Source organism: Oryctolagus cuniculus, chromosome 1 (genome assembly GCF_964237555.1).
Source record: "Oryctolagus cuniculus chromosome 1, mOryCun1.1, whole genome shotgun sequence".
Lineage (NCBI taxonomy): Eukaryota > Metazoa > Chordata > Mammalia > Lagomorpha > Leporidae > Oryctolagus > Oryctolagus cuniculus.
The window spans coordinates 71,853,818-71,871,549 of NC_091432.1; the positions used below are offsets into that span (position 1 = coordinate 71,853,818).

The window sequence follows — 17,732 nt, forward strand, 5'->3', positions numbered from 1 at the left end:
ATGGTATGTTAACCTCAAATACATAAGAAACCCAATCTTCTTCTATTTCAGGAAAATTCCATAGAGAGAAAGCAGCTACAAGGATAAATCAAATCTTTTACTTTCTAAACATAATATTTTTATTATTTCACATATATTTATTTACATCATGCTGAAAATGTAGCAAACCTTCTAGACAACTTTGAAGAAAGAATAAATGAATGTGCATAAACATGGAAATGAACAGACACGATATGCACACAAACATGGATTAATATAAGACATTTAAAGTAACTAAAATGTTCCTTACCTTAAACCCAGGATAGGCATAGTTTAGCTAGAGATAATTTTATCTAAATCTGTTTGCAAATCCATAATTAAATCCATGCACACTGGCAGCAACACAAAATATCACCCTGTGGTGTTACACTTGGTTATGGATTAATTAGATTAAAAGCTTCCAAGACTAATTCATTGAGATACAAAAAGATAATTTGGGAGTCTATAAAACAGAATTATTCTTACCATATTGCTTTCCTAAAGAAAGTTTTAATTATCTCTTTTTATCCAAATGTAAAAGTATATTTTCAGCTTAGAATATCTACTGAGGGAAGAAAAAATTCTAGTGAGATGCAGTATCTACCTCATATAGAAAATATTCTACCATGCAATTAAATTGTTAAATATGAATAACATCAGTCAGAGACAACAATCACAGATGCTGCGAGTCAGTGTAATGCCTCTGTCTGTTTTTCTAAACCTCAATCATCATTTGCTAACTTAGATGGATGCTTCTTTTCAGGTTGAAATAATAAAACTAAGAGTGATGTCAGCCAACGCAGCAGAATAGGAGGATCTTGACTGTCCCTCCTCCCACAGACACACTGACTGAACACCTCCATGCTGTTTGATTCTCTCCAGAGAAAGCTAAAATTCAATTGAAAGGCTCCTATACACTAAATAACTAAGAGAATATTTACATAAAAGCAGGTAGGAAAAATGGAGACGCACTTATATAACAACCTCACCTTGCAAAATGTCCTCAAATTCCACATTCTTACCAAAGGCTAGGGGCTGTGTCTCACATTATAGTGTCGATCTTCTACAGTGCCTGCCAGATTTGGCTCTTAAATCACCATGCTTGAGGAATGGTATGGACAGTTCATCGGGCGATTCTCCTCCAGCACAAAGAACAAACATGGAGAGCTGAACCTCGTGAGTATCCCCAGCAGTGGCGGTCCCTTGCATGAGCCTGGCTTCTAAGTAGCCACTGGAATGGGCTTGGAGATGAGTTCCTCCAACATCTCCCTCTGGTCTTGAACTCAAACAAGTTAATAGCTAGGAGCATATGCAGCAAAAACCAGCAAATCTCTACCAGCCTAAACAAAAAGGACAGCCTTCTCTGGGCCATTTTCTCTGGTTTATTGCCAGCCCTACAGTCTCCCTGTATGAATAGGTTGGAGATCTCTGCCAAAACAAGGAGAAAGCAGTACTCCTTGCACCTTGCTCTTTGGTTTGCTTCTAGGGTAAGTAATCTCTCCTAAGAGGGAGACTGAGAGATTTCTCCATGCCTAAAATGGAACATGGGCACCCCCGTGCCTGCTTTCCTGGCTTACTTCCATTTTAGTTACAGACCAGAAGGTTCCTCTTGGGAGAAAGGTCTGAGACTTCCACTTCCTTTGTCAGGAAAGAGGGAACTCCTGTGCTTCCTTTCCATGTTTGTTCCAGTAGTAACTCTAGTCTGAAATCTGTCCATGAAAAGAGGTTGGTGGCTTCAGACAATAAAATCAAAAGGTACGGCACTTGCATGCCTGCTCCCAAACTTCCTCTCAAGATAAACTGCTGCGGAATCTCATGAGAACGAGTCAGAAGGATCTCTACATCTCTGAAACCAATAATAGCACACTTTGGGCCTTCCTCCCCAGCTTAACTTGGTGATAACTGCAGACAAGAAGTTTCCTCCAATTAAAGGAATACTAGAACAGCAGAGTTGGGACTCTCTCTTCCTTCTTCCCTGGCTTGCTCCAGTAATAGCTGCATATCCCACAGACTGCCTGAAAGCAGTTTCTCAACACGTTGAATGCTCCACTTTAAAAAAAAGATGGATTTATTATACCTGAATGTCAGAATAAGAGAGAGAGAAGGACTGAAAGAGAAGTCATCCATCTGTTGGTTCACACCCCAGTGTCCACGAAGGCAAGAGCAAGGTCAGATCAAAGTGAGGAACCGAGAACTCCACTAGGGTTTCTCACACGGGTGACAGGGGACCAAGTACTTGGATCCCCACTTGCTGCCTTCCAGATGCTAACTGCCCCACTTTTTATAATCTCTCTTGAATATCCGATGAGCAAATCACCTAGTTCTAGAAGTTGGTACATATCTACAAACAAAAAAATTTAAAAAAAAAAAAGCTTTTAAACACAAAAGATGTTGAACAGCTACTTCCATGGTACAAAGTAGTCTAATAAGAGTTTATGCATCTTTCTGACACCCTGTCTTGGTTTAGCACAGATAAAGTGGAATACAAACTCTGACTCCCAGTTTCTCTTAAGGGATCAATCTCTCCAGTTGCATTCAAGGGACTGACTACTATTACACTGTAGCACTTCATAATTTTTATGGGGGCTGCCCGGAGCAAAAACATTAAAGTTGGCAAACACAGAGTTTAGAGATATCTATAATCCCTGGCTAGGCTGATTGGACAGAAACATTTCCCACACAAGACCAGTCTTATAAGTCTGGGAGAGAAGATTCTCTTATCTAATGCACAGAAATGAGCACAGAAAGGGAAGGAAAATGAAGAAACAGGGAAGTACATTCCAAATAAAATAACAAGGTAAATTTCCAGAAGGTATCTAAAATGAAAGGGAGATATGGGAATTATCTGACAAGGATTTCAAAAGGATAATTCAGTGATGCACCAAAGAAAAGAGAGCAATGGAATAAAGAGCACTGTAACAAAGAAAGTTAATGTATAAAATTCCAAAAATAAATCATCAAGCTGAAGAATATAATAACTGGGGGCCGGCGCTGTGGCGCAGTGGGTTAACACCCTGGCCTGAAGCACTGGCATCCCATATGGGTAACAGTTCGAGACCTGGCGGCTCCACTTCTGATCCAGCTCTATGCTATGGCCTGGGATAGCAGTGGGAGATGGCCCAAGTCTTTGGGTCCCTGCACCCACATGGGACACCCAGAAGAAGCTCCTTTTTCCTGGCTTCGGATCGGCGCAGTTCCAGCCATTGCAGCCAACTGGGGAGTGAACCATCGGTTGGAAGACCTCTCTCCCTCTCTCTGCCTCCCTCTCTCTGTGTAACTCTGACTTTCAAGTAAAATAAATCTTTAAAAAACAGAATATAATAACTGAAATTAAAAAGTCAATACAGGCATTCAACAGCATAATTGATCAAGCAGAATAAAAGATGATTGAATTTGAAGATAGATCATTGGCAATCATTAAATCTGAGGAACAAAAAGAAAAGAGAATGAACAAAAGTCTAAGGGACTTACATAATAACATCAACCAGAATAATGTGTGCAATATCAGAATGCCAGGAGAAGAGAAATGGAAGGCACAGGAAACATATTCAAAGGCATTGGGGAAATTTTCCAAGTTTGAGGAAGTAATTGTAAATCCAGATCCAGAAAGTTTGATAGACAGTGGGAAGGAATTGAATGGACTCAAATCAAGAAATTATGCTCAAATATTCAAAAGTTAAAGATAAAAATAGTATTAAAAGCTGGAAGGGAAGGGTTTGTTTTTCCTACAAGCATATCTCCCTAAGATTATCAGCAGATTTTTTTTTTTTTTTTTTTTTTTTTTTGGACAGGCAGAGTGGACAGTGAGAGAGAGACAGAGAGAAAGGTCTTCCTTTAATGTTGGTTTACCCTCCAATGGCCGCCACGGCTGGCACATCGCGTTGATCTGAAGCCAGGAGCCAGGTGCTTTTCCTGGTCTCCCATGCGGGTGCAGGGCCCAAGTACTTGAGCCATCCTCCACTGCACTCCCTGGCCACAGCAGAGAGATGGCCTGGAAGAGGGGCAACCGGGACAGAATCCGGCGCCCCCACCAGGACTAGAACCGGGCGGAGGATTAGCCTACCGGCCTATCAGCAGATTTTTCAACAGAAACACTGACAGCTAGAAAGGAGCAGAATGTTATATTTTTAAAACTGAAAGGAAAATACTGCAAAGCAACAATAATATATACCCACTAATTTTGTTCCTCAAATATTTTGGGGTTAAAATTTTTCTGGAAAAAATACTGTCAAAATATATGAAAAACACAAGGCATAGCAATTTCATTCTGGGAATGGGTTCCCAAGAAAATAATTGAAATTATAATAGTCAGAGATAAAACACTAGTATATTTAGTGAAATTTTGCTCTATGTCATGCATCATTCTTAATACTTTACCTACGATGACTCCTTAAATCTTTATTGCAAGTCTGAGGAAAGTCCTACTTTCATCCCATTTTCCATATCTTGATATGCAATTATTTTCTCTTTATTTTCTATTTCTAGGCAAATTTAATTTCTATATTTTTTTATTTTATTTTTTTTTAATTTTTTGACAGGCAGAGTGGACAGTGAGAGAGAGAGACAGAGAGAAAGGTCTTCCTTTGCCGTTGGTTCACCCTCTAATGGCTGCCACGGCCAGCGTACTGCGCTGATCCGATGGCAGGAGCTAGGTACTTATTCTGGTCTCCCATGGGGTGCAGGGCCCAAGTACTTGGGCCATCCTCCACTGCACTCCCTGGCCACAGCAGAGAGCTGGCCTGGAAGAGGGGCAACCGGGACAGAATCCGGCGCCCCCATCGGGACTAGAACCCGGTGTGCTGGCACCGCAAGGCGGAGGATTAGCCTAGTGAGCCGCGGTGCCAGCCTAATTTCTATATTATTTTAATTATCCATCATGGAGCATAGTCATTGCAATAAAAATGAAAAAAAATTTAGAACTATATCTATATGTATAATTATAGATATACTTAAGTGTATATATAAATGTATATGTATATATCGGTATTAATTTACATATATGTATGCATATGTATATATACATATAACTGAATTTTATATGAGAGTTCACAATTGCAGAAGATTGATATTTATTGGATGTGTTAGGTTTTCATTACTATAATGAAATATCCGAGACAAACTTTAATGAGAGAAGGTTTATTTTGGCTCACAGTTTGGCAGCCCCGTTGGTTGGGCTGTATGGTGAGGCTGCAGGATGGCAGCAGCAGAGCATGTGTGGCGGAAGGATCACATGACAAGTCAGGAAGTAGAGAAAATGGCTGACCTGACTCAGACTTATACAGCCGACTGTCTTGGAAGAACTACCCTCCAAGCACATGACTTCATTGAGCCAAGAATTTCTCGTTATCCACATATCCAAAACACCATAAGTAGGTAACTTACAATTTTGGAGACTAAGTCGCATGTGAATTCAGAAGCCAAATCATGTTCAAATTATAATGCGAATATTTGTGTGTGTGTGTATACAGATACATACATGTAAATTGTCTGAATATCTTTGATTTTCTTTTAACCAAAGAAACTAAAGTATAGAATAGTTACAAAAATCTGTCTAAATTCTAATTCTGTTATGTTTGTTTTCTCTTGGAGTAGCTCATAAGCCACATCCAGTTTATCCTGTTTATTTCCTTTTTTCTACTTATTTAAAAATATATTTATTTGAGAGACAGAGAGAGAAGGACAGAAGGAGAGTGCCCCTGTTTATTCCCTAAATGCCTATAACCTTTGGAATTGGGCTGCAGCCAGCAATTCCCTCAAGTCTTCCTATCTGGGAGTAGGAACCAATGACCTGAGCCATCACCCCTGCCTTCCAGGGTCTGCATTAACTGGAAGCTGGGGTTAAGAGCTGTAGTCAGCAGTTGAGCCCTAGTACTCGTATATGCACATGGATATTTTAAACAATATCTTAACTGCCAGGCTAAATGCTTGCCCCAGCTGTTCACTTTTTTAAAAATTATGAGCCATTATTTAGAATCGTTATATAAAGTTAAGATTAAGTACAGGTGATAAATATTCAAAATTCATCATTTTATAATAAATTTGCCTCAGTGTACTGGAGGTTGTTTACATCATTGTATCTGTGTAGTAGATACATGATATAATGATGTCCCACTGCACATATTTTCCTAATTCTAAATTCAGTGATGTTGGGCTGTTAGGTTGAAAATCATCATTGTGGTAATATTTTCATCAAAGACATCAGCAACTCTACAAATCAGAGTGTGATTTATTGGTTTGCTGATTGTGTGGATTTAAGAAAATGCTGAAGAAAATGTTAATAAATCAGACTAAATTTAAAACTGTCATGTCTGTAGCCTTTATATCATGAATCGTACAAATAAGTGGAAGAAATACTTTCCCAGTATTTGAAATTTATTAATAAGTTAGTAAAGCCATCACTCATTATTGACAAGGAAGTGAAATTTCTACATAGGCCATTCTTGTTTCACTTTTGCATTACTCATTAACACAAACAAAATATTATATAGAATTGATATCAGAACTATATTTATTTTGCCAATTGACACTACAGATTGTTATCATATTCAAGAGACTTGCGAGTGTCAAAGAAAACATTCTGTGAAAATCAATGACCATATGGAATTTGAATTAAGAATAATATATATTAAACCATTATACACAAATTGTTACACATGCCTTATTATGTAAAATTTCTAATAAACATCATCGTGGTTCTCTCTAGCAAACTAATTATCAAATATTTACCAACATACTGCTGCATAGGCTTCACTAAAAATTATGAATTAACTTTTCTGTTTTCTTCAGTTTTTTAGATGTCATTTTGAATTTTTTATTTTTGATGTTTAAAAATTTATTTTCATTTTACCTTGAAAGGCAAAGAGAAAGTAAAGCAGAAGACATCTACCATCCTCTGGTTCATTCCCCAGATTCCTACAACAGCCAGAGTTGGGCTGGGGCAGGCTCAAGCCAGGAGCTGGGAACTCAATTTGAATCTCGCCAGTAAGTAGAAAAGACCCAAGTGTTTGAACCATCATCTACTTCCTTGCCAGGGTATTCATTAGCAGGAAGCTGGATCAGAAGGGAAGCCAGAACAGGAACCCGTCACTCTGGGATGATGCAGGCATCCCAAGGGATGTCTCAGCTGCTGCACCAAATGCACATCCCCCGTTTGACCTTTCTAAATGTCACTGCAAGTTGTTCTTACAGTAAATTGGGAAAATATGGAACAGTGAACGTAAAAATAAAAAAGACTTATACAATTTCTTTATTTGGGATCCTTCTTTTCATACACAAATAAATTTAAGATTAAGATATACTATGAAAAATGTTATGAATTTCAACAGTGTATCATGGACAATTACCCCATGTTAATAAATATACCTTTAAAATATTTAACTTAAATGCTACTCTTCTATAATAAGAAATTATTCATTATTAATTTGACCTATTTCAAGTCCATATTTTTGAACAGATGATCTGTGTATTGTAAATCTAAAATTTATAATCCTTATTAAGCAGACATGACCATTCAGATAAAAATGTTTGAAATTCATATATAAAATGCTGATGGTTATTCAAAATAGCAATTATTTTGAACTTAATTTCTTTTGAATTGGATAAATGTTTTAGACTGTCTTGCATTTCTGGTATTTCTGATTTATTTTTAGTGTTTTCTCACTTAAAACCATCAAAGTTATTTAATTAGTTTGGCACAATTATTAATGAATAGCAATAAGAGTGGGTAATGATGTCAACACTTTCAACATGGAGATCTTTATTACCATCACAGTGTAAATTACAATGCCATCTTAGGATTCTCATGGAATCAAGCAGAGAACCAAGGGCTTCTCATTTGGATGTGATTTATATAAACATCATACCAAAGCTCTATATGAAACTCACATATATATTTCTAGTTTTGAAAGATCTAAAAATATAATTAGAGATAAGAGGATGAGCTGCAAAATGAGCAAGAGAACATGGCTTAGTTCTTTCCACACCATACAGACTCCTTTGGCTGTGGTACAGGGATCCACAATTAAATTAAAAGATATTCATGGCTTCCCTGTTGCTTCACCCTGCCAGAAATAACTGCCTCCCCCATCAACATTTTCTGGGAAAATCTTATTTATTTTTAAAACCTCAGCTGAACTTTACCTTCTACAGGAAGTCATTCCTGCCTTTCCCTACACACACCTACACCTACACACACACTGGGAACTCTTGCTCTCTATTCAGATTTCATCATAATCCCCTTTTTGTGAGTTGAATCATACCCCCCAAAAAGATTTGTTCACGTCCTGACATCTGGTACTGTGAACGTGACTTTATTTGGAAATAGGGATTTGCAGATGTAATCAAGCTAAGATGAAGTCAAACTGGATTAGAATGAGTTATAAAATGAAAGACATTTGGACACAGGGAGAATGCTAGATAATGACACAGGCAGAGATTTCCATGATGCATTTACAAACCAGCAACCACTAAGAACAGCCGGCAGCTTCTAGAAGCTAAACAAAAGTGGAAGATCTTCCCCCAAGAAACTTTAACAGTGGATTTTGTCTTCCCCACATTTGACTCCAAGATTCTCACCTCCAGGGGTTGGCGTTGTGGCAGAGAGTTAAGCCATTGTTTGTGACCCCCACACCCTATACCTGAGTGCTACTTCCAGTCCTGGCTACTCCATTTCTAGTCCAGCTTCCTGACAATGCACCTGAGAAGGTAGCAGATGATGGCTAAAGCATGTGTGCCCTGCCACCCATGTGGGACACCAGGATGGAGTTCCTGGTTCCTGGCTTCAGCTTAGCCCAATCCTGGCTGTTGTGACCATTTTGGGGGGATGAAACTACAGATAAAAAAATATCCCTCATTGTCTCTGCCTCTCTTTCTGTCAATCTGCCTTTAAGAGAAAAACATTTTTTAAAAAAAGGATTCTAGTCTCCAGAACTATGAGAAAACAAATTTCTGTTGTTCTAAGCCACTTCGTTTCTGCTGCTTTGATCCAGCAGCTTCAGTGAACTCCTACCTCCCCTCCTGTAATACTCCATATGCATTTGTTCAACAAAGTTTACTAAGTGCTGACTCTAAGCATACCTGCTCACTTTCCTCTCACCCTGGTAATCAATACAGCCCATCAGGAGAGGAACTTCATCATTATGTTCTCCATCGCCCACACAATTATCACACAGAAGAGGGTGCTAGTAAATAATTGTTGCTTAAATGATTAAATGCCACTCTTGATCTTTCATAGTGAGGTTCTTTTTAAGGTTGCTTGTATATCCTAGTGAGGGATGATATTCAAAGACACTTTTGAAGGCTGAGAAAAAAGGAAGCAGTTCTTTAATGACAATCACAAAACTATCTAAAGCAAAGAATCAACAGAATATGTGCATTTTAAACAAACAGATCTTAGATTTTTTTGCTTGTTGTTCTCATCAACTATGCAAATAAAATGCAATTTCTCTTTGATTGTCTGAATGTTCTCTACTTCATCAACATAAAAACAACCAAATGGACTTTCAGTGAACTTGGAGGATGTGATTGGAAAAGCCTGACAAACAGTACAGCCTAATGGAAAAACTCTGAATTCAAAATGCCAGAGTTTAAGTTTCTGTTTAGCTGTTTCTTGGGTGTAAACTTGAGGGAGCATCCAGTTTCTCAAGACCTACATCTATATCTATCTATCTATCTATCTATCTATATATATATATATACATATATATCTATATATATATAGATATATATCTATATCCATTTATAGATATATAACCTATCTACATCTATAAACTGATATTAACGAGTATGAATTACAAGTAAAGCATAGGTAAGGATTCAACGAAACCTTATATGTGTATTATACTGTCATGGAAATAATAAATGCTTGATAAAAGTTAACTTGATTTATTTTTATTTATTATTTCTATTTCTATTTATTTATTTTCTTTTTGACAGGCAGAGTGGACAGTGAGAGAGAGAGACAGAGAGAAAGGTCTTCCTTTGCCGTTGGTTCACCCTCCAATGGCCGCCGTGGCCAGCGCGCTGCGGCTGGCGCACCACGCTGATCAGAAGGCAGGAGCCAGGTACTTATCCTGGTCTCCCATGGGGTGCAGGGCCCAGCACTTGGGCCATCCTCCACTGCACTCCCTGGCCACAGCAGAGAGCTGGCCTGGAAGAGGGGCAACCGGGACAGAATCCGGCGCCCCGACTGGGACTAGAACCCGGTGTGCTGGCGCCACAAGGCGGAGGATTAGCCTAGTGAGCCACGGCACCGGCCAATATTTCTGTTTATTTTTCTCATTATTATGATGAGCTCTGTAACAGTTCATGGTATGAGTCTGTCTTAGTCTATCTATGCTGTTATAATAAAGCTCCTGGGACCAGATAATGTATTAACAACAGAAATTTATTCCTTATTTCTCTCTGTGTATCTGTCTACCTGCATTCCTAGGGCCAGGCACTGGAGGAACAAGGTATCAGCCTCTGGTGTGGGTCTGCTTGCACATCATCACATGGCAAAAGAGCAGAAGAAAAGAAACCCACATTTTTTAATGAAGGCATTAATCCTAAACCATCCCTTCAAACCCCAAATTCTGACACCATGCACTGGGTGTATGAGATGAATGAGATTTTTAACATGTATTTTGGGAGACAGATTCAGATCACAACAAGTTCTTTATTAGACTTTTTTATTAACTCAGTAGGATAAAATATCTAAAATCTTGGAAAATAATTGAGATCATCCATTCTGTAATACGTGTTAGACTTGTAGCAATAACAAAAATCAAGACCAAATGAAAGATTTATTTGGCCTTCAAAAAGTCTTGATCAGCATTTAAAGCCTGTCTTAATTTTTAAGTCTCTAGCATCAGGATATATGATCATGGTCGGCGCCGCGGCTCACTAGGCTTATCCTCCACCTTGTGGCGCCGGCACACAGGGTTCTAGTCCCGGTTGGGGCACAGGATTCTGTCCCGTGGCCTGTCTTCCAGGCAAGATCTCTGCTGTGGCCAGGGAGTGCAGTGGAGGATGGCCCAAGTACTTGGGCCCTGCACCGCATGGGAGACAGGATAAGTGCCTGGCTCCTCCCTTCGGATTGGGGCGGTGTGCCAGCCACAGCGTGCTGGCCGTGGTGGCCATTGGAGGGTGAACCAATGGCAAAGATGGCAAAGGAAGACCTTTTTCTCTCTCTCTCTCTCACTGTCCACTCTGCCTGTCAAAAAAAAAAAAAAAAAATACTGGATCTAGGATTCATTGGCTTCCTAAATTCCCTGAAAAACAATTATAACTCATAAGTTCAGCAGATAAAATTATTTTGTTTTCTCTTCTGCTCCATGGTATATATGGATGTATGCATCCTACATTATATATTCTCTTTTTATTGGTTTCTATGTTTCATTTTTTTCCTTTGCCTCTCATTAATAAAATTTCACTTTTCTCTCTCCTGGTTGGAAATTGATAAATTGATAAATATCTCTTGAGATTTACTTTTTTTTTTTTTTAGAATTTATCTGGACAGACATATGATTAATATATTTTTTTAACTTTTATTTAATGAATATAAATTTCCAAAGTACAGCTTATGGATTACAATGGCTTCCCCCCCCCGATAACTTCCCTCCCACCCACAAACTTCCCCTTTCCCTCTCCCTCCCCCTTCCATTCACATCAAGATTCATTTTCAATTCTCTTTATATACAGAAGATCAGTTTAGCATACATTAAGTAAAGATTTCAACAGTTTGCTCCCACACAGAAACATAAAGTGAAAAATACTGTTTGAGTACTAGTTATAGCATTAAATCACAATGTACAGCACATTAAGGACAGAGATCCTACATGAGGAGTAAGTGCACAGTGACTCCTGTTGTTGACTTAACAAATTGACACTCTTGTTTATGGCATCAGTAATCACCCTAGGCTCTTGTCATGAGTTGCCAAGGCTATGGAAGCCTTTTGAGTTCAACAATGCTGACCATATTTAGACAAGGTTGTAGTCAAAGTGGAAGTTCTCTCTTCCCTTCAGAGAAAGGTACCTCCTTCTTTGATGACCTGTTCTTTTCACTGGGATCTCACTCGCCGAGATCTTTCATGTAGAGTGTTTTTTTTTTTTTTTTTTTTTCCAGAGTGTTTTGGCTTTCCATGCCTGAAATACTCTCATGGGCTTTTCAGCCAGATCCACATGCCTTAAGGGCTGATTCTGAGGCCAGAGTGCTGTTTAGGACATCTGCCATTCTATGGGTCTGCTGTGTATCTCCCTTCCCATGATGGATCGTTCTCTCCCTTTTTTATTCTATCAGCTAGTATTTGCAGACACTAGTCTTGTTTATGTGCTCCCTTTGGCTCTTAGTCCTATCATTATGATCAATTATGAACAGAAATTGATCACCGGGACTAATGAGATGGCATTGGTACATGCCACCTTGATGGGATTGAATTAGAATCCCCTGGTATGTTCCTAACTCTACCGTTTGAGGTAAGACTGCTTGAGCATGTCCCAAATTGCACATCTCTTCCCTCTCTTATTCCCGCACTTATATTTAACAGCAATCACTTTTCAGGTAAGTTTCAACACTTGAGAATAACTGTGTATTGATTATAGTATTCAACAAAAGAAATCAAGAAACTCCACAACATCAAAACAAACAACCCACTTAAGAGATGGGCCAAGGACCTCAATAGACATTTTTCAAAAGAGGAAATCCAAATGGCCAACAGACACATGAAAAAATGTTCAAGATCACTAGCAATCAGGGAAATGCAAATCAAAACCACAATGAGGTTTCACCTCACCCGGGTGAGAATGGCTCACATTCGGAAATCCACCAACAATAGATGCCGGAGAGGATGTGGGGAAAAAGGGACACTAACTCACTGTTGGTGGGAATGCAACCTGGTTAAGCCACTATGGAAGTCCGTCTGGAGATTCCTCAGAAACCTGAATATAACCCTACCATTCAACCCAGCCATCCCACACCTTGGAATTTACCCAAAGGAAATTAAATTGGCAAACAAAAAAGCTGTCAGCACCTTAATGTTTATTGCAGCTCAATTCACAATAGCTAAGACCTGGAACCAACCCAAATGCCCGTCAACAGTAGACTGGATAAAGAAATTTTGGGACATGTACTCTATAGAATACTATACAGCAGTCAAAAACAAAGAAACCCGGTCATTTGCAACAAGGTGGAGGAAATTGGAAAACATCATGCTGAGTGAATTAAGCCAGCCCCAAAGGGACAAATATCATATGTTCTCCCTGATCAGTGAAAACTAATTGAGCACCAAAGGGGAAACCTGTTGAAGTGAAATTGACACTATGAGAAACAGTGACTTCATCAGCTCTTGTCCTGACTGTTGATGTACAATGTAATACTTTATCCATTTTAGTATTTTGTTGTTGTTGTTCTAGTACTATTGGTTGAACTCTGTAATTAACACACAATTATTCTTAGGTGTTTAAATTTTAACTGAAAAGTGATCCCTGTTAGGAATTTGGAAAGCATTATGCTGAGTGAAATAAGCCAGTCCGAAAGGGACAAATGCCATATGTTCTCCCTGATAGGTGACAACTAACTGAGCACCAAAAAGGAAACCTGTTAAAGTGAAATGAACACTAGGAGAAACGGTGACTTGGTCAGCCCTTGCCCTAACTGTTTATGAACAACTTAAAACGTTATCCCTCTTAGTATTTTTTTTTTGTTTGTTTGTTCTACTTAACACTTTTGAGATTTACTTTTGCATTTAAATATGCATTTTGGTGTAGTTTAAATTTGGTAGTTTAAACTTTCCCCTGAAGTATTGAAGGATGTTACAATACTTCAGTCTAATTATTACTGTCTACTATGTCCCTCACTTTTGATTTCTAGTAAGTTGTTTCTGTGTTTTACCTAACCAGAGAAATTATTTTATATAGTCATTTCTTTTTTTTTTTTTTTTTTTGACAGCCAGAATGGACAGTGAGAGAGAGACAGAGAGAAAGGTCTTCCTTTGCCGTTGGTTCACCCTCCAATGGCCACCGCGGCCGGTGTGCTGTGGCCAGCGCACCACACTGATCCGATGGCAGGAGCCAGGTACTTCTCCTGGTCTCCCATGGGGTGCAGGGCCCAAGCACTTGGGCCATCCTCCACTGCACTCTCTGGCCACAGCAGAGAGCTGGCCTGGAAGAGGGGCAACCGGGACAGAATCCGGTGCCCCGACCGGGACTAGAACCTGGTGTGCCGGCGCTGCAAGGCAGAGGATTAGCCTAGTGAGCCGCGGCAGCGGCCTTATATAGTCATTTCAATTAACTGCTCATTGTCTGCTAACCAGTGGTACTTACATCTCATATCTTTTAATGGGAATAGTCATTCAGAATATATATATATAATATATAATATATTATATATATTATATATAATTTCATTAGAAAGTATATCCTTTAGAAACTGAGCTTCTCTCATGTGGTAAATGCTGTTTTGCTTTTTTTATAAAAATGCTGTGCGCACTTGGCAGATGTTGTTGTCACCAGACATTGCCTGCTCTCAGCCTGATCAGCCTCACTGCATTTTTCCACATCATCTTCAAGGGTGAGCCTTGGGCCCTGTCTCCTTGAACTACTTGCAGACAAAGTTTCAAAGACAGCAGAAAACTGCCTGCTCTGAACATTGGAGAGAAAGGAGGTGGTTATAGGGTTCTGACTTCCACAGGATTATTGCAGAATTTCTGTGCCAGGACTGCAGCTTCACATGCTATAATGGCACTGGTGGCAAGTACATCTATAGACTGAAATCTGATGATGAGAACTTCATCCTGAAGCATAGGGGTCCTAGAATCTTGTCCAGGGCACATACTGGACTCAACACAAATGGTCCCAGTTTTTCATCTGCACTGTCAAGACTGCAGGGTTGGAGGGCAAGCACATGGACTTTTGCAGAGTGAAACAGGGCATGAGTGTGATGGAAACCATGGAGATTTTGGGTCTAAGAATAACAAGACCAGCAAGAATATCACCATTGCCAATTGTGGAGAACTCTAATACATCTGATTTGTTTTATCTTTTTTTTTCACTTTTATTTAATGAATATAAATTTCCAAAGTACAGCTTATAGATTACAATGGCTTCCCCCCCATAACTTCCCTCCCACCCGCTACCCTCCCCTTTCCCACTCCCTCTCCTCTTCCATTCACATCAAGATTCATTTTTGACTCTCTTTATATACAGAAGATCAGTTTAGCATACATTAAGTAAAGATTTCAACAGTTTGCTCCCACACAGAAACATAAAGTGAAAAATACTGTTTGAGTACTAGTTATAGCATTAAATCTCAATGTACAGCACACTAAGGACAAAGATCCTACATGAGGAGTAAGTGCACAGTGACTCCTGTTGTTGACTTAACAAATTGACACTCTTGTTTATGGCATCAGTAATCACCCTAGGCTCTTGTCATGAGTTGCCAAGGCTATGAAAGCCCCCTGAGTTCACCAACTCTGATCATATTTAGACAAGGCCATGGTCTAAGTGGAAGTTCTCTCCTCCCTTCAGAGAAAGGTACCGCCTTCTTTGATGACCCATGCTTTTCACTGGGATCTCACTCGTGGAGATCTTTCATTTAGGTTTTTTTTTTTTTTTTCCCCAGAGTGTCTTGGCTTTTCATGCCTGAAATACTCTCATGGGCTTTTCAGCCGGATCCGCCTGCCTTAAGGGCTGATTCTGAGGCCAGAGTGCTGTTTAGGACTAAGAACCAAAGGGATCACATAAACAAGAACAGTGTCTGCAAATACTAGCTGATAGAATTAAAAAAAAAAAAAAAAAGGGAGAGAACGATCCAACATGGGAAGTGAGATACACAGCAGACCCATAGAATGGCCGATGTCCTAAACAGCACTCTGATTTGTTTTATCTTAACAACAAGACCATCCCTTTTGTAAAAACAAGACCATTCCTTTTGTAACAACAAGACCATTCCTTTTGTAGCCCAAGAGAGCTCCACCCAATCCCATCTGCTCATGATATCCTATAATTATGCTCTTGCTGTAGTTCTTTGGGTTCCAGGATTTCCTTAAATCCCCTCCAATTGATGCTGGATTGTAGAATGAAAGTTATGATTATGAAATAAATAAAAGTAACACATAATCCTTAAATAAATGTTAATGTACAAACATACAAACAAAGTGCCTACAATGCCTGGGACCAGGCCAGGTCAAACTTGGGAGCTGGGAACTGTCTAGGTCTCCCACATGAATGACAAAACCTCAATTACTTGAGCCATTACCGCTGCTTCTAAGGGTCTGCATTAGCAATAAGCTGGAGACAGGAGCCAGAGTCAGGTAAACCTAAGAACTCTAGTGTGGGCCATGAGCATTTTTTAGAAAAACATGTATATTTATTTTTATTTATTTGAAGGACAGAGTTTCAGAGGGGCGGGATGGGGGAGAGATTTTCTATTCACTGGTTCACTCCTCAAATGGCTGCAATTGCCCAGGCTGTGCCAGGCTAAAGCCTGAATCTCGGATCTTCTTCTGCCTCTCGTACATGGGCACAGGGGCTCAAGCTATCCGCTGATGCTTTCCCAGGTGCATTAGTAGGGAGTTGGATCAGTGGAGCAGCCAGGTCTCAAATCCACACCTCTATGGAATGTGGGTGTTACTATGCCACAGTGCTATCCACAGTGCAATATATGTCTTTTTTATGATTTATTTATTTATTTACTTATTTGAAAGGCCGTGTTACATAGAGGCAGAGAGAGAGAAAAAAAAGTCTCCCACCCACTGGTTCACTCCCTAAATGGCTGCAATGTCCAAAGCTGCGCTAATCCAAAGCCAGGAGCCAGGAGCTTCTTCCAAGTCTCCAATGCAGGTGAAGGGGCCAAGTACTTGGGCCATCTCCTACTGCTTTCCCAGGCCACAGCAGAGAGCTGGATCAGAAAAGGAACAGCCAGGACTTAAATCAGCACCCATATGGGATGTCTGCACTGCAGGCAGAGGCTTAGCCCACTACACCATAGTGCTGGCCCCCACAGTGCAATATATTTCTACTATAAGTAAAGATCCATGTGCATAAATATCAGTCACAAAGCTCTTCCAATCTTTCCTGAAAGGTTTAAACTTTGCTAATTTTTCCCGGTTTAGTATTTTTCTAAGTTTGGCGATTATCTTTTAACTTCATTATGTTTAAATGCATATACGATGAATGTAGCTGTAATTGGCATAATGGATTTTGCTCATTTTAGTATTCGGATTTATCACTCTGTAGAAAGAAATGTCATTAACCCATTCTACATTAAACAGATAGGTTCAAAGCTCTCAGTTTCTGCCTCTCTTCACTGGTGTCTTTCCCTTATTTCCATGCTAACATACACTTTACGGACAGATGAAATCATCTCTCTCCTTTCTCCTAATTCAATCAGTCTTGCATGCATTTGCCAGAAGACAGCCGTCTGCATCAGCAGTCCTTGCATCACAGTCGGACAGCCACTAGGTTATCTGATGAGTGGAAGTAAGTCTCCATACAGATTCAGCCATGGGACATCCTATTTTTAGGCTAAAGATTCTTTAAATATGTCATGACTGAACAAATATTAAGTTATACAACACAAACTTGAATCTTACCTTATAGTAAATATTTATGGCTTTACATTAACCTACTATGAATTAAAGGAAACATGATAAAGCTATCTTCAGCACCTACACTCCATTCCATAAAGCTGTCTTCAGCACCTAAACCCATTCCAATTACAATAGTTCACTGGTTTC

The 17,732-nt window shown here is 39.4% G+C and overlaps 1 pseudogene; it reads left to right on the top strand.

Moving 5' to 3' along the window:
* The first annotated feature begins 5,212 nt into the window (after nucleotides 1–5,212).
* On the top strand, nucleotides 5,213–15,012 carry LOC127484338 (peptidyl-prolyl cis-trans isomerase A-like; annotated as a pseudogene).
* Nucleotides 15,013–17,732: the final 2,720 nt, after the last annotated feature.